This window comes from Pseudorasbora parva, chromosome 2, assembly GCF_024679245.1.
Source record: "Pseudorasbora parva isolate DD20220531a chromosome 2, ASM2467924v1, whole genome shotgun sequence".
In the NCBI taxonomy this organism is placed as follows: Eukaryota; Metazoa; Chordata; class Actinopteri; order Cypriniformes; family Gobionidae; genus Pseudorasbora; species Pseudorasbora parva.
In genome coordinates, this window is record NC_090173.1 from 62,299,797 (window position 1) to 62,324,538 (window position 24,742).

General features: G+C 48.2%; 1 protein-coding gene and 28 non-coding genes across 29 annotated transcripts in view; all 29 read right to left on the reverse strand.

Moving 5' to 3' along the window:
• The window catches only part of LOC137049570 (uncharacterized), a 112,718-nt gene that overhangs the window by 31,380 nt on the left and 56,596 nt on the right, over positions 1–24,742 (reverse strand). The window lies entirely within an intron of this gene.
• On the reverse strand, positions 1,058–1,129 carry trnad-guc (transfer RNA aspartic acid (anticodon GUC)). The gene has a single exon. It is a non-coding gene; the product is annotated as a tRNA-Asp (tRNA).
• trnad-guc (transfer RNA aspartic acid (anticodon GUC)) lies at positions 1,656–1,727 on the reverse strand. The gene has a single exon. It is a non-coding gene; the product is annotated as a tRNA-Asp (tRNA).
• trnad-guc (transfer RNA aspartic acid (anticodon GUC)) lies at positions 2,271–2,342 on the reverse strand. Its single transcript has one exon. It is a non-coding gene; the product is annotated as a tRNA-Asp (tRNA).
• Positions 3,478–3,549, reverse strand: trnad-guc (transfer RNA aspartic acid (anticodon GUC)). The gene has a single exon. It is a non-coding gene; the product is annotated as a tRNA-Asp (tRNA).
• trnad-guc (transfer RNA aspartic acid (anticodon GUC)) lies at positions 5,282–5,353 on the reverse strand. Its single transcript has one exon. It is a non-coding gene; the product is annotated as a tRNA-Asp (tRNA).
• Positions 6,488–6,559, reverse strand: trnad-guc (transfer RNA aspartic acid (anticodon GUC)). The gene has a single exon. It is a non-coding gene; the product is annotated as a tRNA-Asp (tRNA).
• On the reverse strand, positions 7,086–7,157 carry trnad-guc (transfer RNA aspartic acid (anticodon GUC)). Its single transcript has one exon. It is a non-coding gene; the product is annotated as a tRNA-Asp (tRNA).
• Positions 8,900–8,971, reverse strand: trnad-guc (transfer RNA aspartic acid (anticodon GUC)). Its single transcript has one exon. It is a non-coding gene; the product is annotated as a tRNA-Asp (tRNA).
• Positions 9,498–9,569, reverse strand: trnad-guc (transfer RNA aspartic acid (anticodon GUC)). Its single transcript has one exon. It is a non-coding gene; the product is annotated as a tRNA-Asp (tRNA).
• On the reverse strand, positions 10,695–10,766 carry trnad-guc (transfer RNA aspartic acid (anticodon GUC)). Its single transcript has one exon. It is a non-coding gene; the product is annotated as a tRNA-Asp (tRNA).
• Positions 11,892–11,963, reverse strand: trnad-guc (transfer RNA aspartic acid (anticodon GUC)). The gene has a single exon. It is a non-coding gene; the product is annotated as a tRNA-Asp (tRNA).
• trnad-guc (transfer RNA aspartic acid (anticodon GUC)) lies at positions 12,491–12,562 on the reverse strand. The gene has a single exon. It is a non-coding gene; the product is annotated as a tRNA-Asp (tRNA).
• Positions 13,089–13,160, reverse strand: trnad-guc (transfer RNA aspartic acid (anticodon GUC)). Its single transcript has one exon. It is a non-coding gene; the product is annotated as a tRNA-Asp (tRNA).
• On the reverse strand, positions 13,992–14,063 carry trnad-guc (transfer RNA aspartic acid (anticodon GUC)). The gene has a single exon. It is a non-coding gene; the product is annotated as a tRNA-Asp (tRNA).
• trnad-guc (transfer RNA aspartic acid (anticodon GUC)) lies at positions 14,590–14,661 on the reverse strand. Its single transcript has one exon. It is a non-coding gene; the product is annotated as a tRNA-Asp (tRNA).
• On the reverse strand, positions 15,188–15,259 carry trnad-guc (transfer RNA aspartic acid (anticodon GUC)). The gene has a single exon. It is a non-coding gene; the product is annotated as a tRNA-Asp (tRNA).
• On the reverse strand, positions 15,786–15,857 carry trnad-guc (transfer RNA aspartic acid (anticodon GUC)). Its single transcript has one exon. It is a non-coding gene; the product is annotated as a tRNA-Asp (tRNA).
• trnad-guc (transfer RNA aspartic acid (anticodon GUC)) lies at positions 16,689–16,760 on the reverse strand. The gene has a single exon. It is a non-coding gene; the product is annotated as a tRNA-Asp (tRNA).
• Positions 17,287–17,358, reverse strand: trnad-guc (transfer RNA aspartic acid (anticodon GUC)). Its single transcript has one exon. It is a non-coding gene; the product is annotated as a tRNA-Asp (tRNA).
• trnad-guc (transfer RNA aspartic acid (anticodon GUC)) lies at positions 17,886–17,957 on the reverse strand. Its single transcript has one exon. It is a non-coding gene; the product is annotated as a tRNA-Asp (tRNA).
• trnad-guc (transfer RNA aspartic acid (anticodon GUC)) lies at positions 19,682–19,753 on the reverse strand. Its single transcript has one exon. It is a non-coding gene; the product is annotated as a tRNA-Asp (tRNA).
• Positions 20,291–20,362, reverse strand: trnad-guc (transfer RNA aspartic acid (anticodon GUC)). The gene has a single exon. It is a non-coding gene; the product is annotated as a tRNA-Asp (tRNA).
• On the reverse strand, positions 20,900–20,971 carry trnad-guc (transfer RNA aspartic acid (anticodon GUC)). The gene has a single exon. It is a non-coding gene; the product is annotated as a tRNA-Asp (tRNA).
• Positions 21,498–21,569, reverse strand: trnad-guc (transfer RNA aspartic acid (anticodon GUC)). Its single transcript has one exon. It is a non-coding gene; the product is annotated as a tRNA-Asp (tRNA).
• trnad-guc (transfer RNA aspartic acid (anticodon GUC)) lies at positions 22,097–22,168 on the reverse strand. The gene has a single exon. It is a non-coding gene; the product is annotated as a tRNA-Asp (tRNA).
• On the reverse strand, positions 22,706–22,777 carry trnad-guc (transfer RNA aspartic acid (anticodon GUC)). The gene has a single exon. It is a non-coding gene; the product is annotated as a tRNA-Asp (tRNA).
• Positions 23,315–23,386, reverse strand: trnad-guc (transfer RNA aspartic acid (anticodon GUC)). Its single transcript has one exon. It is a non-coding gene; the product is annotated as a tRNA-Asp (tRNA).
• On the reverse strand, positions 23,913–23,984 carry trnad-guc (transfer RNA aspartic acid (anticodon GUC)). Its single transcript has one exon. It is a non-coding gene; the product is annotated as a tRNA-Asp (tRNA).

A 24,742-nucleotide genomic window follows, 5' to 3' on the forward strand; every position in this document is an offset into this window, starting at 1 on the left:
CTCATGAGTCATATCGCTTCACAGAAGCAAAGAGAAGCCAACAGAACATGTAATATATAATTAAATATAAAGTGTCTGTATAAATTGAGGAATGTCACTGAATTAGAGAGCTTGTTTTTCAATGAAGAGATTTGTAGGTCAGGTCCATAGGTTAATGCATTTTTTTCAGTTGCTGGTCCAAACAGACAGAGTTTCAGTTCCTCTGCACACAGTCACTGATAATGTGTTGGGAGCATTGACCGCGTAAGGTGGCGTTCAGCAAACAAGCAAAATGCCTGCGTTGGTGGTATAGTGGTGAGCATAGCTGCCTTCCAAGCAGTTGACCCGGGTTCGATTCCCGGCCAACGCAATTCTTTTGCTCAAAACTGTCGCCCGGGGCCCCTGGCCAGCTCTTTGTGTCACTTGTAAATGGAGCAATAACCTTTGAATGGGTCTTTGGGCAGCAGTAAAGGACTAGACCTCCCCGTCAGGGAATCGAACCCCGGTCTTCCGCGTGACAGGCGGAGATACTGTCCACTATACTAACGAGGAGTTGCGGAAGGAGGCGTCGCACCCGATCAGCGCAACTGCTGCTCGTCGCAAACAGGCTTCCCATTTGCAGGTACGGCCTCATGAGTCATATCGCTTCAAAGAAGCCAACAGAACATCTATTATATAAATAAATATGAAGTGTCTGTATAAATTGTGGAATGTCACTGAATTAGAGAGCTTGTTTTTCAATGAAGAGATTGGTAGGTAGAGTCCATAGGTTAATGCATTTTTTTCAGTTGCGAGTCCAAACAGACAGAGTTTCAGTTCCTCTGCACACAGTCGCTGAAAATGTGTTGGGAGCATTGACCGCCTAAGGTGGCGTTCAGCAAACAAGCAAAATGCCTGCGTTGGTGGTATAGTGGTGAGCATAGCTGCCTTCCAAGCAGTTGACCCGGGTTCGATTCCCGACCAACGCAATTCTTTTGCTCAAAACTGTCGCCCGGGGCCCCTGGCAAGCTCTTTGTGTCACTTGTAAATGGAGCAATAACTTTTGAATGGGTCTTTGGGCAGCAGTAAAGGACTAGACCTCCCCGTCGGGGAATCGAACCCCGGTCTTCCGCGTGACAGGCGGAGATACTGTCCACTATACTAACGAGGAGTTGCAGAAGGCTGGCGTCGCACCCGATCAGCGCAACTGCTGCTCGCCGCAAACATCCTTCCCATTTGCAGGTACGGCCTCATGAGTCATATCGCTTCAAAGAAGCCAACAGAACATCTATTATATAAATAAATATAAAGTGTCTGTATAAATTGAGGAATGTCACTGAATTAGGGAGCTTGTTTTTCAATGAAGAGATTGGTAGGTCAGGTCCATAGGTTAATGCATTTTTTTCAGTTGCTGGTCCAAACAGACAGAGTTTCAGTTCCTCTGCACACAGTCACTGATAATGTGTTGGGAGCATTGACCGCGTAAGGTGGCGTTCAGCAAACAAGCAAAATGCCTGCGTTGGTGGTATAGTGGTGAGCATAGCTGCCTTCCAAGCAGTTGACCCGGGTTCGATTCCCGGCCAACGCAATTCTTTTGCTCAAAAATGTCTCCCGGGACCCTGGCCAGCTCTTTGTGTCACTTGTAGCTGGAGCAATAACTTTTGAATGGGTCTTTGGGCAGCAGTAAAGAATTAGACCTCCCCGTCGGGGAATCGAACCCCGGTCTTCCGCGTGACAGGCGGAGATACTGTCCACTATACTAACGAGGAGTTGCGGAAGGAGACGTCGCACCCGATCAGCGCAACTGCTGCTCGTCGCAAACAGGCTTCCCATTTGCAGGTACGGCCTCATGAGTCATATCGCTTCAAAGAAGCCAACAGAACATCTATTATATAAATAAATATGAAGTGTCTGTATAAATTGTGGAATGTCACTGAATTAGAGAGCTTGTTTTTCAATGAAGAGATTGGTAGGTAGAGTCCATAGGTTAATGCATTTTTTTCAGTTGCGAGTCCAAACAGACAGAGTTTCAGTTCCTCTGCACACAGTCGCTGAAAATGTGTTGGGAGCATTGACCGCCTAAGGTGGCGTTCAGAAAACAAGCAAAATGCCTGCGTTGGTGGTATAGTGGTGAGCATAGCTGCCTTCCAAGCAGTTGACCCGGGTTCGATTCTCGGCCAACGCAATTCTTTTGCTCAAAAATGTCTCCCGGGGCCCTGGCCAACTCTTTGTGTAACTTGTAGCTGGATGTTCACTTGTAGCTGGAGCAATAACTTTTGAATGGGTCTTTGGGCAGCAGTAAAGAATTAGACCTCCCCGTCGGGGAATCGAACCCCGGTCTTCCGCGTGACAGGCGGAGATACTGTCCACTATACTAACGAGGAGTTGCGGAAGGCTGGCGTCGCACCCGATCAGCGCAACTGCTGCTCGCCGCAAACAGGCTTCCCATTTGCAGGTACGGCCTCATGAGTCATATCGCTTCACAGAAGCAAAGAGAAGCCAACAGAACATGTAATATATAATTAAATATAAAGTGTCTGTATAAATTGAGGAATGTCACTGAATTAGAGAGCTTGTTTTTCAATGAAGAGATTTGTAGGTCAGGTCCATAGGTTAATGCATTTTTTTCAGTTGCTGGTCCAAACAGACAGAGTTTCAGTTCCTCTGCACACAGTCGCTGAAAATGTGTTGGGAGCATTGACCGCCTAAGGTGGCGTTCAGCAAACAAGCAAAATCCCTGCGTTGGTGGTATAGTGGTGAGCATAGCTGCCTTCCAAGCAGTTGACCCGGGTTCGATTCCCGGCCAACGCAATTCTTTTGCTCAAAACTGTCGCCCGGGGCCCCTGGCCAGCTCTTTGTGTCACTTGTAAATGGAGCAATAACTTTTGAATGGGTCTTTGGGCAGCAGTAAAGTACTAGACCTCCCCGTCGGGGAATCGAACCCCGGTCTTCCACGTGACAGGCGGAGATACTGTCCACTATACTAACGAGGAGTTGCGGAAGGAGGCGTCGCACCCGATCAGCGCAACTGCTGCTCGCCGCAAACAGGCTTCCCATTTGCAGGTACGGTCTCATGAGTCATATCGCTTCAAAGAAGCCAACAGAACATCTATTATATAAATAAATATGAAGTGTCTGTATAAATTGTGGAATGTCACTGAATTAGAGAGCTTCTTTTTCAATGAAGAGATTGGTAGGTAGAGTCCATAGGTTAATGCATTTTTTTCAGTTGCGAGTCCAAACAGACAGAGTTTCAGTTCCTCTGCACACAGTCGCTGAAAATGTGTTGGGAGCATTGACCGCCTAAGGTGGCGTTCAGCAAACAAGCAAAATGCCTGCGTTGGTGGTATAGTGGTGAGCATAGCTGCCTTCCAAGCAGTTGACCCGGGTTCGATTCCCGGCCAACGCAATTCTTTTGCTCAAAACTGTCTCCCGGGGCCCCTGGCCAGCTCTTTGTGTCACTTGTAAATGGAGCAATAACTTTTGAATGGGTCTTTGGGCAGCAGTAAAGGACTAGACCTCCCCGTCGGGGAATCGAACCCCGGTCTTCCGCGTGACAGGCGGAGATACTGTCCACTATACTAACGAGGAGTTGCAGAAGGCTGGCGTCGCACCCGATCAGCGCAACTGCTGCTCGCCGCAAACATCCTTCCCATTTGCAGGTACGGCCTCATGAGTCATATCGCTTCAAAGAAGCCAACAGAACATCTATTATATAAATAAATATGAAGTGTCTGTATAAATTGTGGAATGTCACTGAATTAGAGAGCTTGTTTTTCAATGAAGAGATTGGTAGGTAGAGTCCATAGGTTAATGCATTTTTTTCAGTTGCGAGTCCAAACAGACAGAGTTTCAGTTCCTCTGCACACAGTCGCTGAAAATGTTTTGGGAGCATTGACCGCCTAAGGTGGCGTTCAGCAAACAAGCAAAATGCCTGCGTTGGTGGTATAGTGGTGAGCATAGCTGCCTTCCAAGCAGTTGACCCGGGTTCGATTCCCGGCCAATGCAATTCTTTTGCTCAAAACTGTCTCCCGGGGCCCCTGGCCAGCTCTTTGTGTCACTTGTAAATGGAGCAATAACTTTTGAATGGGTCTTTGGGCAGCAGTAAAGAATTAGACCTCCCCGTCGGGGAATCGAACCCCGGTCTTCCGCGTGACAGGCGGAGATACTGTCCACTATACTAACAAGGAGTTGCGGAAGGCTGGCGTCGCACCCGATCAGCGCAACTGCTGCTCGCCGCAAACAGGCTTCCCATTTGCAGGTACGGCCTCATGAGCCATATCGCTTCACAGAAGCAAAGAGAAGCCAACAGAACATGTAAAATATAATTAAATATAAAGTGTCTGTATAAATTGAGGAATGTCACTGAATTAGAGAGCTTGTTTTTCAATGAAGAGATTGGTAGGTCAGGTCCATAGGTTAATGCATTTTTTTCAGTTGCTGGTCCAAACAGACAGAGTTTCAGTTCCTCTGCACAGTCACTGATAATGTGTTGGGAGCATTGACCGCGTAAGGTGGCGTTCAGCAAACAAGCAAAATTCCTGCGTTGGTGGTATAGTGGTGAGCATAGCTGCCTTCCAAGCAGTTGACCCGGGTTCGATTCCCGGCCAACGCAATTCTTTTGCTCAAAACTGTCTCCCGGGGCCCCTGGCCAGCTCTTTGTGTCACTTGTAAATGGAGCAATAACTTTTGAATGGGTCTTTGGGCAGCAGTAAAGGACTAGACCTCCCCGTCGGGGAATCGAACCCCGGTCTTACGCGTGACAGGCGGAGATACTGTCCACTATACTAACGAGGAGTTGCAGAAGGCTGGCGTCGCACCCGATCAGCGCAACTGCTGCTCGCCGCAAACATCCTTCCCATTTGCAGGTACGGCCTCATGAGTCATATCGCTTCAAAGAAGCCAACAGAACATCTATTATATAAATAAATATGAAGTGTCTGTATAAATTGTGGAATGTCACTGAATTAGAGAGCTTGTTTTTCAATGAAGAGATTGGTAGGTAGAGTCCATAGGTTAATGCATTTTTTTCAGTTGCGAGTCCAAACAGACAGAGTTTCAGTTCCTCTGCACACAGTCGCTGAAAATGTGTTGGGAGCATTGACCGCCTAAGGTGGCGTTCAGCAAACAAGCAAAATGCCTGCGTTGGTGGTATAGTGGTGAGCATAGCTGCCTTCCAAGCAGTTGACCCAGGTTCGATTCCCGGCCAACGCAATTCTTTTGCTCAAAAATGTCTCCCGGGGCCCTGGCCAACTCTTTGTGTCACTTGTAGCTGGAGCAATAACTTTTGAATGGGTCTTTGGGCAGCAGTAAAGAATTAGACCTCCCCGTCGGGGAATCGAACCCCGGTCTTCCGCGTGACAGGCGGAGATACTGTCCACTATACTAACGAGGAGTTGCGGAAGGCTGGCGTCGCACCCGATCAGCGCAACTGCTGCTCGCCGCAAACAGGCTTCCCATTTGCAGGTACGGCCTCATGAGTCATATCGCTTCACAGAAGCAAAGAGAAGCCAACAGAACATGTAAAATATAATTAAATATAAAGTGTCTGTATAAATTGAGGAATGTCACTGAATTAGAGAGCTTGTTTTTCAATGAAGAGATTGGTAGGTCAGGTCCATAGGTTAATGCATTTTTTTCAGTTGCTGGTCCAAACAGACAGAGTTTCAGTTCCTCTGCACACAGTCACTGATAATGTGTTGGGAGCATTGACCGGGTAAGGTGGCGTTCAGCAAACAAGCAAAATGCCTGCGTTGGTGGTATAGTGGTGAGCATAGCTGCCTTCCAAGCAGTTGACCCGGGTTCGATTCCCGGCCAACGCAATTCTTTTGCTCAAAAATGTCTTCCGGGACCCTGGCCAGCTCTTTGTGTCACTTGTAGCTGGAGCAATAACTTTTGAATGGGTCTTTGGGCAGCAGTAAAGAATTAGACCTCCCCGTCGGGGAATCGAACCCCGGTCTTCCACGTGACAGGCGGAGATACTGTCCACTATACTAACGAGGAGTTGCGGAAGGAGGCGTCGCACCCGATCAGCGCAACTGCTGCTCGCCGCAAACAGGCTTCCCATTTGCAGGTACGGCCTCATGAGTCATAACGCTTCAAAGAAGCCAACAGAACATCTATTATATAAATAAATATGAAGTGTCTGTATAAATTGTGGAATGTCACTGAATTAGAGAGCTTCTTTTTCAATGAAGAGATTGGTAGGTAGAGTCCATAGGTTAATGCATTTTTTTCAGTTGCGAGTCCAAACAGACAGAGTTTCAGTTCCTCTGCACACAGTCGCTGAAAATGTGTTGGGAGCATTGACCGCCTAAGGTGGCGTTCAGCAAACAAGCAAAATGCCTGCGTTGGTGGTATAGTGGTGAGCATAGCTGCCTTCCAAGCAGTTGACCCGGGTTCGATTCCCGGCCAACGCAATTCTTTTGCTCAAAACTGTCTCCCGGGGCCCCTGGCCAGCTCTTTGTGTCACTTGTAAATGGAGCAATAACTTTTGAATGGGTCTTTGGGCAGCAGTAAAGGACTAGACCTCCCCGTCGGGGAATCGAACCCCGGTCTTCCGCGTGACAGGCGGAGATACTGTCCACTATACTAACGAGGAGTTGCAGAAGGCTGGCGTCGCACCCGATCAGCGCAACTGCTGCTCGCCGCAAACATCCTTCCCATTTGCAGGTACGGCTTCATGAGTCATATCGCTTCAAAGAAGCCAACAGAACATCTATTATATAAATAAATATGAAGTGTCTGTATAAATTGTGGAATGTCACTGAATTAGAGAGCTTGTTTTTCAATGAAGAGATTGGTAGGTAGAGTCCATAGGTTAATGCATTTTTTTCAGTTGCGAGTCCAAACAGACAGAGTTTCAGTTCCTCTGCACACAGTCGCTGAAAATGTGTTGGGAGCATTGACCGCCTAAGGTGGCGTTCAGCAAACATGCAAAATGCCTGCGTTGGTGGTATAGTGGTGAGCATAGCTGCCTTCCAAGCAGTTGACCCGGGTTCGATTCCCGGCCAACGCAATTCTTTTGCTCAAAAATGTCTCCCGGGACCCTGGGCAGCTCTTTGTGTCACTTGTAGCTGGAGCAATAACTTTTGAATGGGTCTTTGGGCAGCAGTAAAGAATTAGACCTCCCCGTCGGGGAATCGAACCCCGGTCTTCCGCGTGACAGGCGGAGATACTGTCCACTATACTAACGAGGAGTTGCGGAAGGAGGCGTCGCACCCGATCAGCGCAACTGCTGCTCGTTGCAAACAGGCTTCCCATTTGCAGGTACGGCCTCATGAGTCATATCGCTTCAAAGAAGCCAACAGAACATCTATTATATAAATAAATATGAAGTGTCTGTATAAATTGTGGAATGTCACTGAATTAGAGAGCTTGTTTTTCAATGAAGAGATTGGTAGGTAGAGTCCATAGGTTAATGCATTTTTTTCAGTTGCGAGTCCAAACAGACAGAGTTTCAGTTCCTCTGCACACAGTCGCTGAAAATGTATTGGGAGCATTGACCGCCTAAGGTGGCGTTCAGCAAACAAGCAAAATGCCTGCGTTGGTGGTATAGTGGTGAGCATAGCTGCCTTCCAAGCAGTTGACCCGGGTTCGATTCCCGGCCAACGCAATTCTTTTGCTCAAAAATGTCTCCCGGGGCCCTGGCCAACTCTTTGTGTCACTTGTAGCTGGAGCAATAACTTTTGAATGGGTCTTTGGGCAGCAGTAAAGAATTAGACCTCCCCTTCGGGGAATCGAACCCCGGTCTTCCGCATGACAGGCGGAGATACTGTCCACTATACTAACCAGGAGTTGCAGAAGGCTGGCGTCGCACCCGATCAGCGCAACTGCTGCTCGCCGCAAACAGGCTTCCCATTTGCAGGTACGGCCTCATGAGTCATATCGCTTCACAGAAGCAAAGAGAAGCCAACAGAACATGTAATATATAATTAAATATAAAGTGTCTGTATAAATTGAGGAATATCACTGAATTAGAGAGCTTGTTTTTCAATGAAGAGATTGGTAGGTAGAGTCCATAGGTTAATGCATTTTTTTCAGTTGCGAGTCCAAACAGAGAGAGTTTCAGTTCCTCTGCACACAGTCGCTGAAAATGTGTTGGGAGCATTGACCGCCTAAGGTGGCGTTCAGCAAACAAGCAAAATGCCTGCGTTGGTGGTATAGTGGTGAGCATAGCTGCCTTCCAAGCAGTTGACCCGGGTTCGATTCCCGGCCAACGCAATTCTTTTGCTCAAAAATGTCTCCCGGGGCCCTGGCCAACTCTTTGTGTCACTTGTAGCTGGAGCAATAACTTTTGAATGGGTCTTTGGGCAGCAGTAAAGAATTAGACCTCCCCTTCGGGGAATCGAACCCCAGTCTTCCGCGTGACAGGCGGAGATACTGTCCACTATACTAACGAGGAGTTGCGGAAGGCTGGCGTCGCACCCGATCAGCGCAACTGCTGCTCGCCGCAAACAGGCTTCCCATTTGCAGGTACGGCCTCATGAGTCATATCGCTTCACAGAAGCAAAGAGAAGCCAACAGAACATGTAAAATATAATTAAATATAAAGTGTCTGTATAAATTGAGGAATGTCACTGAATTAGAGAGCTTGTTTTTCAATGAAGAGATTGGTAGGTAGAGTCCATAGGTTAATGCATTTTTTTCAGTTGCGAGTCCAAACAGACAGAGTTTCAGTTCCTCTGCACACAGTCACTGATAATGTGTTGGGAGCATTGACCGCGTAAGGTGGCGTTGAGCAAACAAGCAAAATGCCTGCGTTGGTGGTATAGTGGTGAGCATAGCTGCCTTCCAAGAAGTTGACCCGGGTTCGATTCCCGACCAACGCAATTCTTTTGCTCAAAACTGTCGCCCGGGGCCCCTGGCCAGCTCTTTGTGTCACTTGTAAATGGAGCAATAACTTTTGAATGGGTCTTTGGGCAGCAGTAAAGGACTAGACCTCCCCGTCGGGGAATCGAACCCCGGTCTTCCGCGTGACAGGCGGAGATACTGTCCACTATACTAACGAGGAGTTGCAGAAGGCTGGCCTCTCACCCGATCAGCGCAACTGCTGCTCGCCGCAAACAGGCTTCCCATTTGCAGGTACGGCCTCATGAGTCATATCGCTTCAAAGAAGCCAACAGAACATCTATTATATAAATAAATATGAAGTGTCTGTATAAATTGTGGAATGTCACTGAATTAGAGAGCTTGTTTTTCAATGAAGAGATTGGTAGGTAGAGTCCATAGGTTAATGCATTTTTTTCAGTTGCGAGTCCAAACAGACAGAGTTTCAGTTCCTCTGCACACAGTCACTGATAATGTGTTGGGAGCATTGGCCGCGTAAGGTGGCGTTCAGCAAACAAGCAAAATGCCTGCGTTGGTGGTATAGTGGTGAGCATAGCTGCCTTCCAAGAAGTTGACCCGGGTTCGATTCCGACCAACGCAATTCTTTTGCTCAAAACTGTCGCCCGGGGCCCCTGGCCAGCTCTTTGTGTCACTTGTAAATGGAGCAATAACTTTTGAATGGGTCTTTGGGCAGCAGTAAAGGACTAGACCTCCCCGTCGGGGAATCGAACCCCGGTCTTCCGCGTGACAGGCGGAGATACTGTCCACTATACTAACGAGGAGTTGCAGAAGGCTGGCGTCGCACCCGATCAGCGCAACTGCTGCTCGCCGCAAGCATCCTTCCCATTTGCAGGTACGGCCTCATGAGTCATATCGCTTCAAAGAAGCCAACAGAACATCTATTATATAAATAAATATGAAGTGTCTGTATAAATTGTGGAATGTCACTGAATTAGAGAGCTTGTTTTTCAATGAAGAGATTGGTAGGTAGAGTCCATAGGTTAATGCATTTTTTTCAGTTGCGAGTCCAAACAGACAGAGTTTCAGTTCCTCTGCCCACAGTCACTGAAAATGTGTTGGGAGCATTGACCGCGTAAGGTGGCGTTCAGCAAACAAGCAAAATGCCTGCGTTGGTGGTATAGTGGTGAGCATAGCTGCCTTCCAAGCAGTTGACCCGGGTTCGATTCCCGGCCAACGCAATTCTTTTGCTCAAAAATGTCTCCCGGGACCCTGGCCAGCTCTTTGTGTCACTTGTAGCTGGAGCAATAACTTTTGAATGGGTCTTTGGGCAGCAGCAAAAAGAATTAGACCTCCCCGTCGGGGAATCGAACCCCGGTCTTCCACGTGACAGGCGGAGATACTGTCCACTATACTAACGAGGAGTTGCGGAAGGAGGCATCGCACCCGATCAGCGCAACTGCTGCTCGCCGCAAACAGGCTTCCCATTTGCAGGTACGGCCTCATGAGCCATATCGCTTCAAAGAAGCCAACAGAACATCTATTATATAAATAAATATGAAGTGTCTGTATAAATTGTGGAATGTCACTGAATTAGAGAGCTTGTTTTTCAATGAAGAGATTGGTAGGTAGAGTCCATAGGTTAATGCATTTTTTTCAGTTGCGAGTCCAAACAGACAGAGTTTCAGTTCCTCTGCACACAGTCGCTGAAAATGTGTTGGGAGCATTGACCGCCTAAGGTGGCGTTCAGAAAAGAAGCAAAATGCCTGCGTTGGTGGTATAGTGGTGAGCATAGCTGCCTTCCAAGCAGTTGACCCGGGTTCGATTCCCTGCCAACGCAATTCTTTTGCTCAAAAATGTCTCCCGGGACCCTGGCCAACTCTTTGTGTCACTTGTAGCTGGAGCAATAACTTTTGAATGGGTCTTTGGGCAGCAGTAAAGAATTAGACCTCCCCGTCGGGGAATCGAACCCCGGTCTTCCGCGTGACAGGCGGAGATACTGTCCACTATACTAACGAGGAGTTGCGGAAGGCTGGCGTCGCACCCGATCAGCGCAACTGCTGCTCGCCGCAAACAGGCTTCCCATTTGCAGGTACGGCCTCATGAGTCATATCGCTTCAAAGAAGCCAACAGAACATCTATTATATAAATAAATATGAAGTGTCTGTATAAATTGTGGAATGTCACTGAATTAGAGAGCTTGTTTTTCAATGAAGAGATTGGTAGGTAGAGTCCATAGGTTAATGCATTTTTTTCAGTTGCGAGTCCAAACAGACAGAGTTTCAGTTCCTCTGCACACAGTCACTGATAATGTGTTGGGAGCATTGACCGCGTAAGGTGGCGTTCAGCAAACAAGCAAAATGCCTGCGTTGGTGGTATAGTGGTGAGCATAGCTGCCTTCCAAGAAGTTGACCCGGGTTCGATTCCCGACCAACGCAATTCTTTTGCTCAAAACTGTCACCCGGGGCCCCTGGCCAGCTCTTTGTGTCACTTGTAAATGGAGCAATAACTTTTGAATGGGTCTTTGGGCAGCAGTAAAGGACTAGACCTCCCCGTCGGGGAATCGAACCCCGGTCTTACGCGTGACAGGCGGAGATACTGTCCACTATACTAACGAGGAGTTGCAGAAGGCTGGCGTCGCACCCGATCAGCGCAACTGCTGCTCGCTGTAAACAGGCTTCCCATTTGCAGGTACGGCCTCATGAGTCATATCGCTTCAAAGAAGCCAACAGAACATCTATTATATAAATAAATATGAAGTGTCTGTATAAATTGTGGAATGTCACTGAATTAGAGAGCTTGTTTTTCAATGAAGAGATTGGTAGGTAGAGTCCATAGGTTAATGCATTTTTTTCAGTTGCGAGTCCAAACAGACAGAGTTTCAGTTCCTCTGCACACAGTCACTGATAATGTGTTGGGAGCATTGGCCGCGTAAGGTGGCGTTCAGCAAACAAGCAAAATGCCTGCGTTGGTGGTATAGTGGTGAGCATAGCTGCCTTCCAAGAAGTTGACCCGGGTTCGATTCCAACCAACGCAATTCTTTTGCTCAAAACTGTCGCCCGGGGCCCCTGGCCAGCTCTTTGTGTCACTTGTAAATGGAGCAATAACTTTTGAATGGGTCTTTGGGCAGCAGTAAAGGACTAGACCTCCCCGTCGGGGAATCGAACCCCGGTCTTCCGCGTGACAGGCGGAGATACTGTCCACTATACTAACGAGGAGTTGCAGAAGGCTGGCGTCGCACCCGATCAGCGCAACTGCTGCTCGCCGCAAACATCCTTCCCATTTGCAGGTACGGCCTCATGAGTCATATCGCTTCAAAGAAGCCAACAGAACATGTAATATATAATTAAATATAAAGTGTCTGTATAAATTGAGGAATGTCACTGAATTAGAGAGCTTGTTTTTCAATGAAGAGATTTGTAGGTCAGGTCCATAGGTTAATGCATTTTTTTCAGTTGCTGGTCCAAACAGACAGAGTTTCAGTTCCTCTGCACACAGTCACTGATAATGTGTTGGGAGCATTGACCGCGTAAGGTGGCGTTCAGCAAACAAGCAAAATGCCTGCGTTGGTGGTATAGTGGTGAGCATAGCTGCCTTCCAAGCAGATGACCCGGGTTCGATTCCCGACCAACGCAATTCTTTTGCTCAAAACTGTCGCCCGGGGCCCCTGGCCAGCTCTTTGTGTCACTTGTAAATGGAGCAATAACTTTTGAATGGGTCTTTGGGCAGAAGTAAAGGACTAGACCTCCCCGTCGGGGAATCGAACCCCGGTCTTCCGCGTGACAGGCGGAGATACTGTCCACTATACTAACGAGGAGTTGCAGAAGGCTGGCGTCGCACCCGATCAGCGCAACTGCTGCTCGCCGCAAACAGGCTTCCCATTTGCAGGTACGGCCTCATGAGTCATATCGCTTCAAAGAAGCCAACAGAACATCTATTATATAAATAAATATGAAGTGTCTGTATAAATTGTGGAATGTCACTGAATTAGAGAGCTTGTTTTTCAATGAAGAGATTGGTAGGTAGAGTCCATAGGTTAATGCATTTTTTTCAGTTGCGAGTCCAAACAGACAGAGTTTCAGTTCCTCTGCACACAGTCACTGATAATGTGTTGGGAGCATTGGCCGCGTAAGGTGGCGTTCAGCAAACAAGCAAAATGCCTGCGTTGGTGGTATAGTGGTGAGCATAGCTGCCTTCCAAGAAGTTGACCCGGGTTCGATTCCGACCAACGCAATTCTTTTGCTCAAAACTGTCGCCCGGGGCCCCTGGCCAGCTCTTTGTGTCACTTGTAAATGGAGCAATAACTTTTGAATGGGTCTTTGGGCAGCAGTAAAGGACTAGACCTCCCCGTCGGGGAATCGAACCCCGGTCTTCCGCGTGACAGGCGGAGATACTGTCCACTATACTAACGAGGAGTTGCAGAAGGCTGGCGTCGCACCCGATCAGCGCAACTGCTGCTCGCCGCAAACATCCTTCCGGCATCCTTGAGCATAGCTGCCTTCCAAGCAGTTGACCCGGGTTCGATTCCCGGCCAACGCAATTCTTTTGCTCAAAAATGTCTCCCGGGACCCTGGCCAGCTCTTTGTGTCACTTGTAGCTGGAGCAATAACTTTTGAATGGGTCTTTGGGCAGCAGTAAAGAATTAGACCTCCCCGTCGGGGAATCGAACCCCGGTCTTCCACGTGACAGGCGGAGATACTGTCCACTATACTAACGAGGAGTTGCGGAAGGAGGCGTCGCACCCGATCAGCGCAACTGCTGCTCGTCGCAAACAGGCTTCCCATTTGCAGGTACGGCCTCATGAGTCATGTCGCTTCAAAGAAGCCAACAGAACATCTATTATATAAATAAATATGAAGTGTCTGTATAAATTGTGGAATGTCACTGAATTAGAGAGCTTGTTTTTCAATGAAGAGATTGGTAGGTAGAGTCTATAGGTTAATGCATTTTTTTCAGTTGCGAGTCCAAACAGACAGAGTTTCAGTTCCTCTGCACACAGTCGCTGATAATGTGTTGGGAGCATTGACCGCCTAAGGTGGCGTTCAGCAAACAAGCAAAATGCCTGCGTTGGTGGTATAGTGGTGAGCATAGCTGCCTTCCAAGCAGTTGACCCGGGTTTGATTCCCGGCCAACACAATTCTTTTGCTCAAAATTGTCGCCCGGGGCCCCTGGCCAGCTCTTTGTGTCACTTGTAAATGGAGCAATAACTTTTGAATGGGTCTTTGGGCAGCAGTAAAGAACTAGACCTCCCCGTCGGGGAATCGAACCCCGGTCTTCCGCGTGACAGGCGGAGATACTGTCCACTATACTAACGAGGAGTTGCAGAAGGCTGGCGTCGCACCCGATCAGCGCAACTGCTGCTCGCCGCAAACATCCTTCCCATTTGCAGGTACGACCTCATGAGTCATATCGCTTCAAAAAAGCCAACAGAACATCTATTATATAAATAAATATGAAGTGTCTGTATAAATTGTGGAATGTCACTGAATTAGAGAGCTTGTTTTTCAATGAAGAGATTGGTAGGTAGAGTCCATAGGTTAATGCATTTTTTTCAGTTGCGAGTCCAAACAGACAGAGTTTCAGTTCCTCTGGACACAGTCGCTGAAAATGTGTTGGGAGCATTGACCGCCTAAGGTGGCGTTCAGCAAACAAGCAAAATGCCTGCGTTGGTGGTATAGTGGTGAGCATAGCTGCCTTCCAAGCAGTTGACCCGGGTTCGATTCCCGGCCAACGCAATTCTTTTGCTCAAAAATGTCTCCCGGGACCCTGGCCAGCTCTTTGTGTCACTTGTAGCTGGAGCAATAACTTTTGAATGGGTCTTTGGGCAGCAGTAAAGAATTAGACCTCCCCGTCGGGGAATCGAACCCCGGTCTTCCGCGTGACAGGCGGAGATACTGTCCACTATACTAACGAGGAGTTGCGGAAGGAGGCGTCGCACCCGATCAGCGCAACTGCTGCTCGTCGCAAACAGGCTTCCCATTTGCAGGTACGGCCTCATGAGTCATATCGCTTCAAAGAAGCCAACAGAACATCTATTATATAAATAAATATGAAGTGTCTGTATAAATTGTGGAATGTCACTGAATTAGAGAGCTTGTTTTTCAATGAAGAGATTTGTAGGTCAGGTCCATAGGTTAATGCATTTTTTTCAGTTGCTGGTCCAAACAGACAGAGTTTCAGTTCCTCTGCACACAGTCACTGATAATGTGTTGGGAGCATTGACCGCGTAAGGTGGCGTTCAGCAAACAAGCAAAATGCCTGCGTTGGTGGTATAGTGGTGAGCATAGCTGCCTTCCAAGCAGATGACCCGGGTTCGATTCCCGACCAACGCAATTCTTTTGCTCAAAACTGTCGCCCGGGGCCCCTGGCCAGCTCTTTGTGTCACTTGTAAATGGAGCAATAACTTTTGAATGGGTCTTTGGGCAGAAGTAAAGGACTAGACCTCCCCGTCGGGGAATCGAACCCCGGTCTTCCGCGTGACAGGCGGAGATACTGTCCACTATACTAACGAGGAGTTGCAGAAGGCTGGCGTCGCACCCGATCAGCGCAACTGCTGCTCGCCGCAAACAGGCTTCCCATTTGCAGGTACGGCCTCATGAGTCATATCGCTTCAAAGAAGCCAACAGAACATCTATTATATAAATAAATATGAAGTGTCTGTATAAATTGTGGAATGTCACTGAATTAGAGAGCTTGTTTTTCAATGAAGAGATTGGTAGGTAGAGTCCATAGGTTAATGCATTTTTTTCAGTTGCGAGTCCAAACAGACAGAGTTTCAGTTCCTCTGCACACAGTCACTGATAATGTGTTGGGAGCATTGGCCGCGTAAGGTGGCGTTCAGCAAACAAGCAAAATGCCTGCGTTGGTGGTATAGTGGTGAGCATAGCTGCCTTCCAAGAAGTTGACCCGGGTTCGATTCCGACCAACGCAATTCTTTTGCTCAAAACTGTCGCCCGGGGCCCCTGGCCAGCTCTTTGTGTCACTTGTAAATGGAGCAATAACTTTTGAATGGGTCTTTGGGCAGCAGTAAAGGACTAGACCTCCCCGTCGGGGAATCGAACCCCGGTCTTCCGCGTGACAGGCGGAGATACTGTCCACTATACTAACGAGGAGTTGCAGAAGGCTGGCGTCGCACCCGATCAGCGCAACTGCTGCTCGCCGCAAACATCCTTCCGGCATCCTTGAGCATAGCTGCCTTCCAAGCAGTTGACCCGGGTTCGATTCCCGGCCAACGCAATTCTTTTGCTCAAAAATGTCTCCCGGGACCCTGGCCAGCTCTTTGTGTCACTTGTAGCTGGAGCAATAACTTTTGAATGGGTCTTTGGGCAGCAGTAAAGAATTAGACCTCCCCGTCGGGGAATCGAACCCCGGTCTTCCACGTGACAGGAGGAGATACTGTCCACTATACTAACGAGGAGTTGCGGAAGGAGGCGTCGCACCCGATCAGCGCAACTGCTGCTCGTCGCAAACAGGCTTCCCATTTGCAGGTACGGCCTCATGAGTCATATCGCTTCAAAGAAGCCAACAGAACATCTATTATATAAATAAATATGAAGTGTCTGTATAAATTGTGGAATGTCACTGAATTAGAGAGCTTGTTTTTCAATGAAGAGATTGGTAGGTAGAGTCCATAGGTTAATGCATTTTTTTCAGTTGCGAGTCCAAACAGACAGAGTTTCAGTTCCTCTGCACACAGTCGCTGATAATGTGTTGGGAGCATTGACCGCCTAAGGTGGCGTTCAGCAAACAAGCAAAATGCCTGCGTTGGTGGTATAGTGGTGAGCATAGCTGCCTTCCAAGCAGTTGACCCGGGTTTGATTCCCGGCCAACACAATTCTTTTGCTCAAAATTGTCGCCCGGGGCCCCTGGCCAGCTCTTTGTGTCACTTGTAAATGGAGCAATAACTTTTGAATGGGTCTTTGGGCAGCAGTAAAGGACTAGACCTCCCCGTCGGGGAATCGAACCCCGGTCTTCCGCGTGACAGGCGGAGATACTGTCCACTATACTAACGAGGAGTTGCAGAAGGCTGGCGTCGCACCCGATCAGCGCAACTGCTGCTCGCCGCAAACATCCTTCCCATTTGCAGGTACGACCTCATGAGTCATATCGCTTCAAAGAAGCCAACAGAACATCTATTATATAAATAAATATGAAGTGTCTGTATAAATTGTGGAATGTCACTGAATTAGAGAGCTTGTTTTTCAATGAAGAGATTGGTAGGTAGAGTCCATAGGTTAATGCATTTTTTTCAGTTGCGAGTCCAAACAGACAGAGTTTCAGTTCCTCTGGACACAGTCGCTGAAAATGTGTTGGGAGCATTGACCGCCTAAGGTGGCGTTCAGCAAACAAGCAAAATGCCTGCGTTGGTGGTATAGTGGTGAGCATAGCTGCCTTCCAAGCAGTTGACCCGGGTTCGATTCCCGGCCAACGCAATTCTTTTGCTCAAAAATGTCTCCCGGGACCCTGGCCAGCTCTTTGTGTCACTTGTAGCTGGAGCAATAACTTTTGAATGGGTCTTTGGGCAGCAGTAAAGAATTAGACCTCCCCGTCGGGGAATCGAACCCCGGTCTTCCGCGTGACAGGCGGAGATACTGTCCACTATACTAACGAGGAGTTGCGGAAGGAGGCGTCGCACCCGATCAGCGCAACTGCTGCTCGTCGCAAACAGGCTTCCCATTTGCAGGTACGGCCTCATGAGTCATATCGCTTCAAAGAAGCCAACAGAACATCTATTATATAAATAAATATGAAGTGTCTGTATAAATTGTGGAATGTCACTGAATTAGAGAGCTTGTTTTTCAATGAAGAGATTGGTAGGTAGAGTCCATAGGTTAATGCATTTTTTTTCAGTTGCGAGTCCAAACAGACAGAGTTTCAGTTCCTCTGCACACAGTCGCTGATAATGTGTTGGGAGCATTGACCGCCTAAGGTGGCGTTCAGCAAACAAGCAAAATGCCTGCGTTGGTGGTATAGTGGTGAGCATAGCTGCCTTCCAAGCAGTTGACCCGGGTTTGATTCCCGGCCAACACAATTCTTTTGCTCAAAACTGTCGCCCGGGGCCCCTGGCCAGCTCTTTGTGTCACTTGTAAATGGAGCAATAACTTTTGAATGGGTCTTTGGGCAGCAGTAAAGGACTAGACCTCCCCGTCGGGGAATCGAACCCCGGTCTTCCGCGTGACAGGCGGAGATACTGTCCACTATACTAACGAGGAGTTGCAGAAGGCTGGCGTCGCACCCGATCAGCGCAACTGCTGCTCGCCGCAAACATCCTTCCCATTTGCAGGTACGGCCTCATGAGTCATATCGCTTCAAAGAAGCCAACAGAACATCTATTATATAAATAAATATGAAGTGTCTGTATAAATTGTGGAATGTCACTGAATTAGAGAGCTTGTTTTTCAATGAAGAGATTGGTAGGTAGAGTCCATAGGTTAATGCATTTTTTTCAGTTGCGAGTCCAAACAGACAGAGTTTCAGTTCCTCTGGACACAGTCGCTGAAAATGTGTTGGGAGCATTGACCGCCTAAGGTGGCGTTCAGCAAACAAGCAAAATGCCTGCGTTGGTGGTATAGTGGTGAGCATAGCTGCCTTCCAAGCAGTTGACCCGGGTTCGATTCCCCGGCCAACGCAATTCTTTTGCTCAAAAATGTCTCCCGGGACCCTGGCCAGCTCTTTGTGTCACTTGTAGCTGGAGCAATAACTTTTGAATGGGTCTTTGGGCAGCAGTAAAGAATTAGACCTCCCCGTCGGGGAATCGAACCCCGGTCTTCCACATGACAGGCGGAGATACTGTCCACTATACTAACGAGGAGTTGCGGAAGGAGGCGTCGCACCCGATCAGCGCAACTGCTGCTCGTCGCAAACAGGCTTCCCATTTGCAGGTACGGCCTCATGAGTCATATCGCTTCAAAGAAGCCAACAGAACATCTATTATATAAATAAATATGAAGTGTCTGTATAAATTGTGGAATGTCACTGAATTAGTGAGCTTGTTTTTCAATGAAGAGATTGGTAGGTAGAGTCCATAGGTTAATGCATTTTTTTCAGTTGCGAGTCCAAACAGACAGAGTTTCAGTTCCTCTGCACACAGTCGCTGATAATGTGTTGGGAGCATTGACCGCCTAAGGTGGCGTTCAGCAAACAAGCAAAATGCCTGCGTTGGTGGTATAGTGGTGAGCATAGCTGCCTTCCAAGCAGTTGACCCGGGTTTGATTCCCGGCCAACACAATTCTTTTGCTCAAAACTGTCGCCCGGGGCCCCTGGCCAGCTCTTTGTGTCACTTGTAGCTGGAGCAATAACTTTTGAATGGGTCTTTGGGCAGCAGTAAAGAATTAGACCTCCCCGTCGGGGAATCGAACCTCGGTCTTCCGCGTGACAGGCGGAGATACTGTCCACTATACTAACGAGGAGTTGCAGAAGGCTGGCGTCGCACCCGATCAGCGCAACTGCTGCTCGCCGCAAACATCCTTCCCAATTGCAGGTACGGCCTCATGAGTCATATCGCTTCAAAGAAGCCAACAGAACATCTATTATATAAATAAATATGAAGTGTCTGTATAAATTGTGGAATGTCACTGAATTAGAGAGCTTCTTTTTCAATGAAGAGATTGGTAGGTAGAGTCCATAGGTTAATGCATTTTTTTCAGTTGCGAGTCCAAACAGACAGAGTTTCAGTTCCTCTGCACACATTCGCTGAAAATGTTTTGGGAGCATTGACCGCCTAAGGTGGCGTTCAGCAAACAAGCAAAATGCCTGCGATGGTGGTATAGTGGTGACCATAGCTGCCTTCCAAGCAGTTGACCCGGGTTCGATTCCTGGCCAACGCAATTCTTTTGCTCAAAACTGTCGCCCGGGGCCCCTGGCCAGCTCTTTGTGTCACTTGTAAATGGAGCAATAACTTTTGAACGGGTCTTTGGGCAGCAGTAAAGAATTAGACCTCCCCGTCGGGGAATCGAACCCCGGTCTTCCGCGTGACAGGCGGAGATACTGTCCACTATACTAACGAGGAGTTGCGGAAGGCTGGCGTCGCACCCGATCAGCGCAACTGCTGCTCGCCGCAAACAGGCTTCCCATTTGCAGGTACGGCCTCATGAGTCATATCGCTTCACAGAAGCAAAGAGAAGCCAACAGAACATGTAATATATAATTAAATATAAAGTGTCTGTATAAATTGAGGAATGTCACTGAATTAGAGAGCTTGTTTTTCAATGAAGAGATTTGTAGGTCAGGTCCATAGGTTAATGCATTTTTTTCAGTTGCTGGTCCAAACAGACAGAGTTTCAGTTCCTCTGCACACAGTCACTGATAATGTGTTGGGAGCATTGACCGCGTAAGGTGGCGTTCAGCAAACAAGCAAAATGCCTGCGATGGTGGTATAGTGGTGACCATAGCTGCCTTCCAAGCAGTTGACCCGGGTTCGATTCCTGGCCAACGCAATTCTTTTGCTCAAAACTGTCGCCCGGGGCCCCTGGCCAGCTCTTTGTGTCACTTGTAAATGGAGCAATAACTTTTGAACGGGTCTTTGGGCAGCAGTAAAGAATTAGACCTCCCCGTCGGGGAATCGAACCCCGGTCTTCCGCGTGACAGGCGGAGATACTGTCCACTATACTAACGAGGAGTTGCGGAAGGCTGGCGTCGCACCCGATCAGCGCAACTGCTGCTCGCCGCAAACAGGCTTCCCATTTGCAGGTACGGCCTCATGAGTCATATCGCTTCACAGAAGCAAAGAGAAGCCAACAGAACATGTAATATATAATTAAATATAAAGTGTCTGTATAAATTGAGGAATGTCACTGAATTAGAGAGCTTGTTTTTTAATGAAGAGATTTGTAGGTAGAGTCCATAGGTTAATGCATTTTTTTCAGTTGCGAGTCCAAACAGACAGAGTTTCAGTTCCTCTGCACACAGTCACTGATAATGTGTTGGGAGCATTGACCGCGTAAGGTGGCGTTCAGCAAACAAGCAAAATGCCTGCGTTGGTGGTATAGTGGTGAGCATAGCTGCCTTCCAAGCAGTTGACCCGGGTTCGATTCCCGGCCAACGCAATTCTTTTGCTCAAAACTGTCGCCCGGGGCCCCTGGCCAGCTCTTTGTGTCACTTGTAAATGGAGCAATAACTTTTGAATGGGTCTTTGGGCAGCAGTAAAGGACTAGACCTCCCCGTCGGGGAATCGAACCCCGGTCTTCCGCGTGACAGGCGGAGATACTGTCCACTATACTAACGAGGAGTTGCGGAAGGAGGCGTCGCACCCGATCAGCGCAACTGCTGCTCGTCGCAAACAGGCTTCCCATTTGCAGGTACGGCCTCATGAGTCATATCGCTTCAAAGAAGCCAACAGAACATCTATTATATAAATAAATATGAAGTGTCTGTATAAATTGTGGAATGTCACTGAATTAGAGAGCTTGTTTTTCAATGAAGAGATTGGTAGGTAGAGTCCATAGGTTAATGCATTTTTTTCAGTTGCGAGTCCAAACAGACAGAGTTTCAGTTCCTCTGCACACAGTCGCTGAAAATGTGTTGGGAGCATTGACCGCCTAAGGTGGCGTTCAGCAAACAAGCAAAATGCCTGCGTTGGTGGTATAGTGGTGAGCATAGCTGCCTTCCAAGCAGTTGACCCGGGTTCGATTCCCGACCAACGCAATTCTTTTGCTCAAAACTGTCGCCCGGGGCCCCTGGCCAGCTCTTTGTGTCACTTGTAAATGGAGCAATAACTTTTGAATGGGTCTTTGGGCAGCAGTAAAGGACTAGACCTCCCCGTCGGGGAATCGAACCCCGGTCTTCCGCGTGACAGGCGGAGATACTGTCCACTATACTAACGAGGAGTTGCAGAAGGCTGGCGTCGCACCCGATCAGCGCAACTGCTGCTCGCCGCAAACATCCTTCCCAATTGCAGGTACGGCCTCATGAGTCATATCGCTTCAAAGAAGCCAACAGAACATCTATTATATAAATAAATATGAAGTGTCTGTATAAATTGTGGAATGTCACTGAATTAGAGAGCTTCTTTTTCAATGAAGAAATTGGTAGGTAGAGTCCATAGGTTAATGCATTTTTTTCAGTTGCGAGTCCAAACAGACAGAGTTTCAGTTCCTCTGCACACAGTCGCTGAAAATGTTTTGGGAGCATTGACCGCCTAAGGTGGCGTTCAGCAAACAAGCAAAATGCCTGCGATGGTGGTGTAGTGGTGACCATAGCTGCCTTCCAAGCAGTTGACCCGGGTTCGATTCCTGGCCAACGCAATTCTTTTGCTCAAAACTGTCGCCCGGGGCCCCTGGCCAGCTCTTTGTGTCACTTGTAAATGGAGCAATAACTTTTGAACGGGTCTTTGGGCAGCAGTAAAGAATTAGACCTCCCCGTCGGGGAATCGAACCCCGGTCTTCCGCGTGACAGGCGGAGATACTGTCCACTATACTAACGAGGAGTTGCGGAAGGCTGGCGTCGCACCCGATCAGCGCAACTGCTGCTCGCCGCAAACAGGCTTCCCATTTGCAGGTACGGCCTCATGAGTCATATCGCTTCACAGAAGCAAAGAGAAGCCAACAGAACATGTAATATATAATTAAATATAAAGTGTCTGTATAAATTGAGGAATGTCACTGAATTAGAGAGCTTGTTTTTCAATGAAGAGATTTGTAGGTCAGGTCCATAGGTTAATGCATTTTTTTCAGTTGCTGGTCCAAACAGACAGAGTTTCAGTTCCTCTGCACACAGTCACTGATAATGTGTTGGGAGCATTGACCGCGTAAGGTGGCGTTCAGCAAACAAGCAAAATGCCTGCGATGGTGGTATAGTGGTGACCATAGCTGCCTTCCAAGCAGTTGACCCGGGTTCGATTCCTGGCCAACGCAATTCTTTTGCTCAAAACTGTCGCCCGGGGCCCCTGGCCAGCTCTTTGTGTCACTTGTAAATGGAGCAATAACTTTTGAACGGGTCTTTGGGCAGCAGTAAAGAATTAGACCTCCCCGTCGGGGAATCGAACCCCGGTCTTCCGCGTGACAGGCGGAGATACTGTCCACTATACTAACGAGGAGTTGCGGAAGGCTGGCGTCGCACCCGATCAGCGCAACTGCTGCTCGCCGCAAACAGGCTTCCCATTTGCAGGTACGGCCTCATGAGTCATATCGCTTCACAGAAGCAAAGAGAAGCCAACAGAACATGTAATGTATAATTAAATATAAAGTGTCTGTATAAATTGAGGAATGTCACTGAATTAGAGAGCTTGTTTTTCAATGAAGAGATTTGTAGGTCAGGTCCATAGGTTAATGCATTTTTTTCAGTTGCTGGTCCAAACAGACAGAGTTTCAGTTCCTCTGCACACAGTCACTGATAATGTGTTGGGAGCATTGGCCGCGTAAGGTGGCGTTCAGCAAACAAGCAAAATGCCTGCGTTGGTGGTATAGTGGTGAGCATAGCTGCCTTCCAAGCAGTTGACCCGGGTTCGATTCCCGGCCAACGCAATTCTTTTGCTCAAAACTGTCGCCCGGGGCCCCTGGCCAGCTCTTTGTGTCACTTGTAAATGGAGCAATAACTTTTGAATGGGTCTTTGGGCAGCAGTAAAGGACTAGACCTCCCCGTCGGGGAATCGAACCCCGGTCTTCCGCGTGACAGGCGGAGATACTGTCCACTATACTAACGAGGAGTTGCGGAAGGAGGCGTCGCACCCGATCAGCACAACTGCTGCTCGTCGCAAACAGGCTTCCCATTTGCAGGTACGGCCTCATGAGTCATATCGCTTCAAAGAAGCCAACAGAACATCTATTATATAAATAAATATGAAGTGTCTGTATAAATTGTGGAATGTCACTGAATTAGAGAGCTTGTTTTTCAATGAAGAGATTGGTAGGTAGAGTCCATAGGTTAATGCATTTTTTTCAGTTGCGAGTCCAAACAGACAGAGTTTCAGTTCCTCTGCACACAGTCGCTGAAAATGTGTTGGGAGCATTGACCGCCTAAGGTGGCGTTCAGCAAACAAGCAAAATGCCTGCGTTGGTGGTATAGTGGTGAGCATAGCTGCCTTCCAAGCAGTTGACCCGGGTTCGATTCCCGACCAACGCAATTCTTTTGCTCAAAACTGTCGCCCGGGGCCCCTGGCCAGCTCTTTGTGTCACTTGTAAATGGAGCAATAACTTTTGAATGGGTCTTTGGGCAGCAGTAAAGGACTAGACCTCCCCGTCGGGGAATCGAACCCCGGTCTTCCGCGTGACAGGCGGAGATACTGTCCACTATACTAACGAGGAGTTGCAGAAGGCTGGCGTCGCACCCGATCAGCGCAACTGCTGCTCGCCGCAAACATCCTTCCCATTTGCAGGTACGGCCTCATGAGTCATATCGCTTCAAAGAAGCCAACAGAACATCTATTATATAAATAAATATAAAGTGTCTGTATAAATTGAGGAATGTCACTGAATTAGGGAGCTTGTTTTTCAATGAAGAGATTGGTAGGTCAGGTCCATAGGTTAATGCATTTTTTTCAGTTGCTGGTCCAAACAAACAGAGTTTCAGTTCCTCTGCACACAGTCACTGATAATGTGTTGGGAGCATTGACCGCGTAAGGTGGCGTTCAGCAAACAAGCAAAATGCCTGCGTTGGTGGTATAGTGGTGAGCATAGCTGCCTTCCAAGCGGTTGACCCGGGTTCGATTCCCGGCCAACGCAATTCTTTTGCTCAAAAATGTCTCCCGGGACCATGGCCAGCTCTTTGTGTCACTTGTAGCTGGAGCAATAACTTTTGAATGGGTCTTTGGGCAGCAGTAAAGAATTAGACCTCCCCGTCGGGGAATCAAACCCCGGTCTTCCACGTGACAGGCGGAGATACTGTCCACTATACTAACGAGGAGTTGCGGAAGGAGGCGTCGCACCCGATCAGCGCAACTGCTGCTCGTCGCAAACAGGCTTCCCATTTGCAGGTACGGCCTCATGAGTCATATCGCTTCAAAGAAGCCAACAGAACATCTATTATATAAATAAATATGAAGTGTCTGTATAAATTGTGGAAT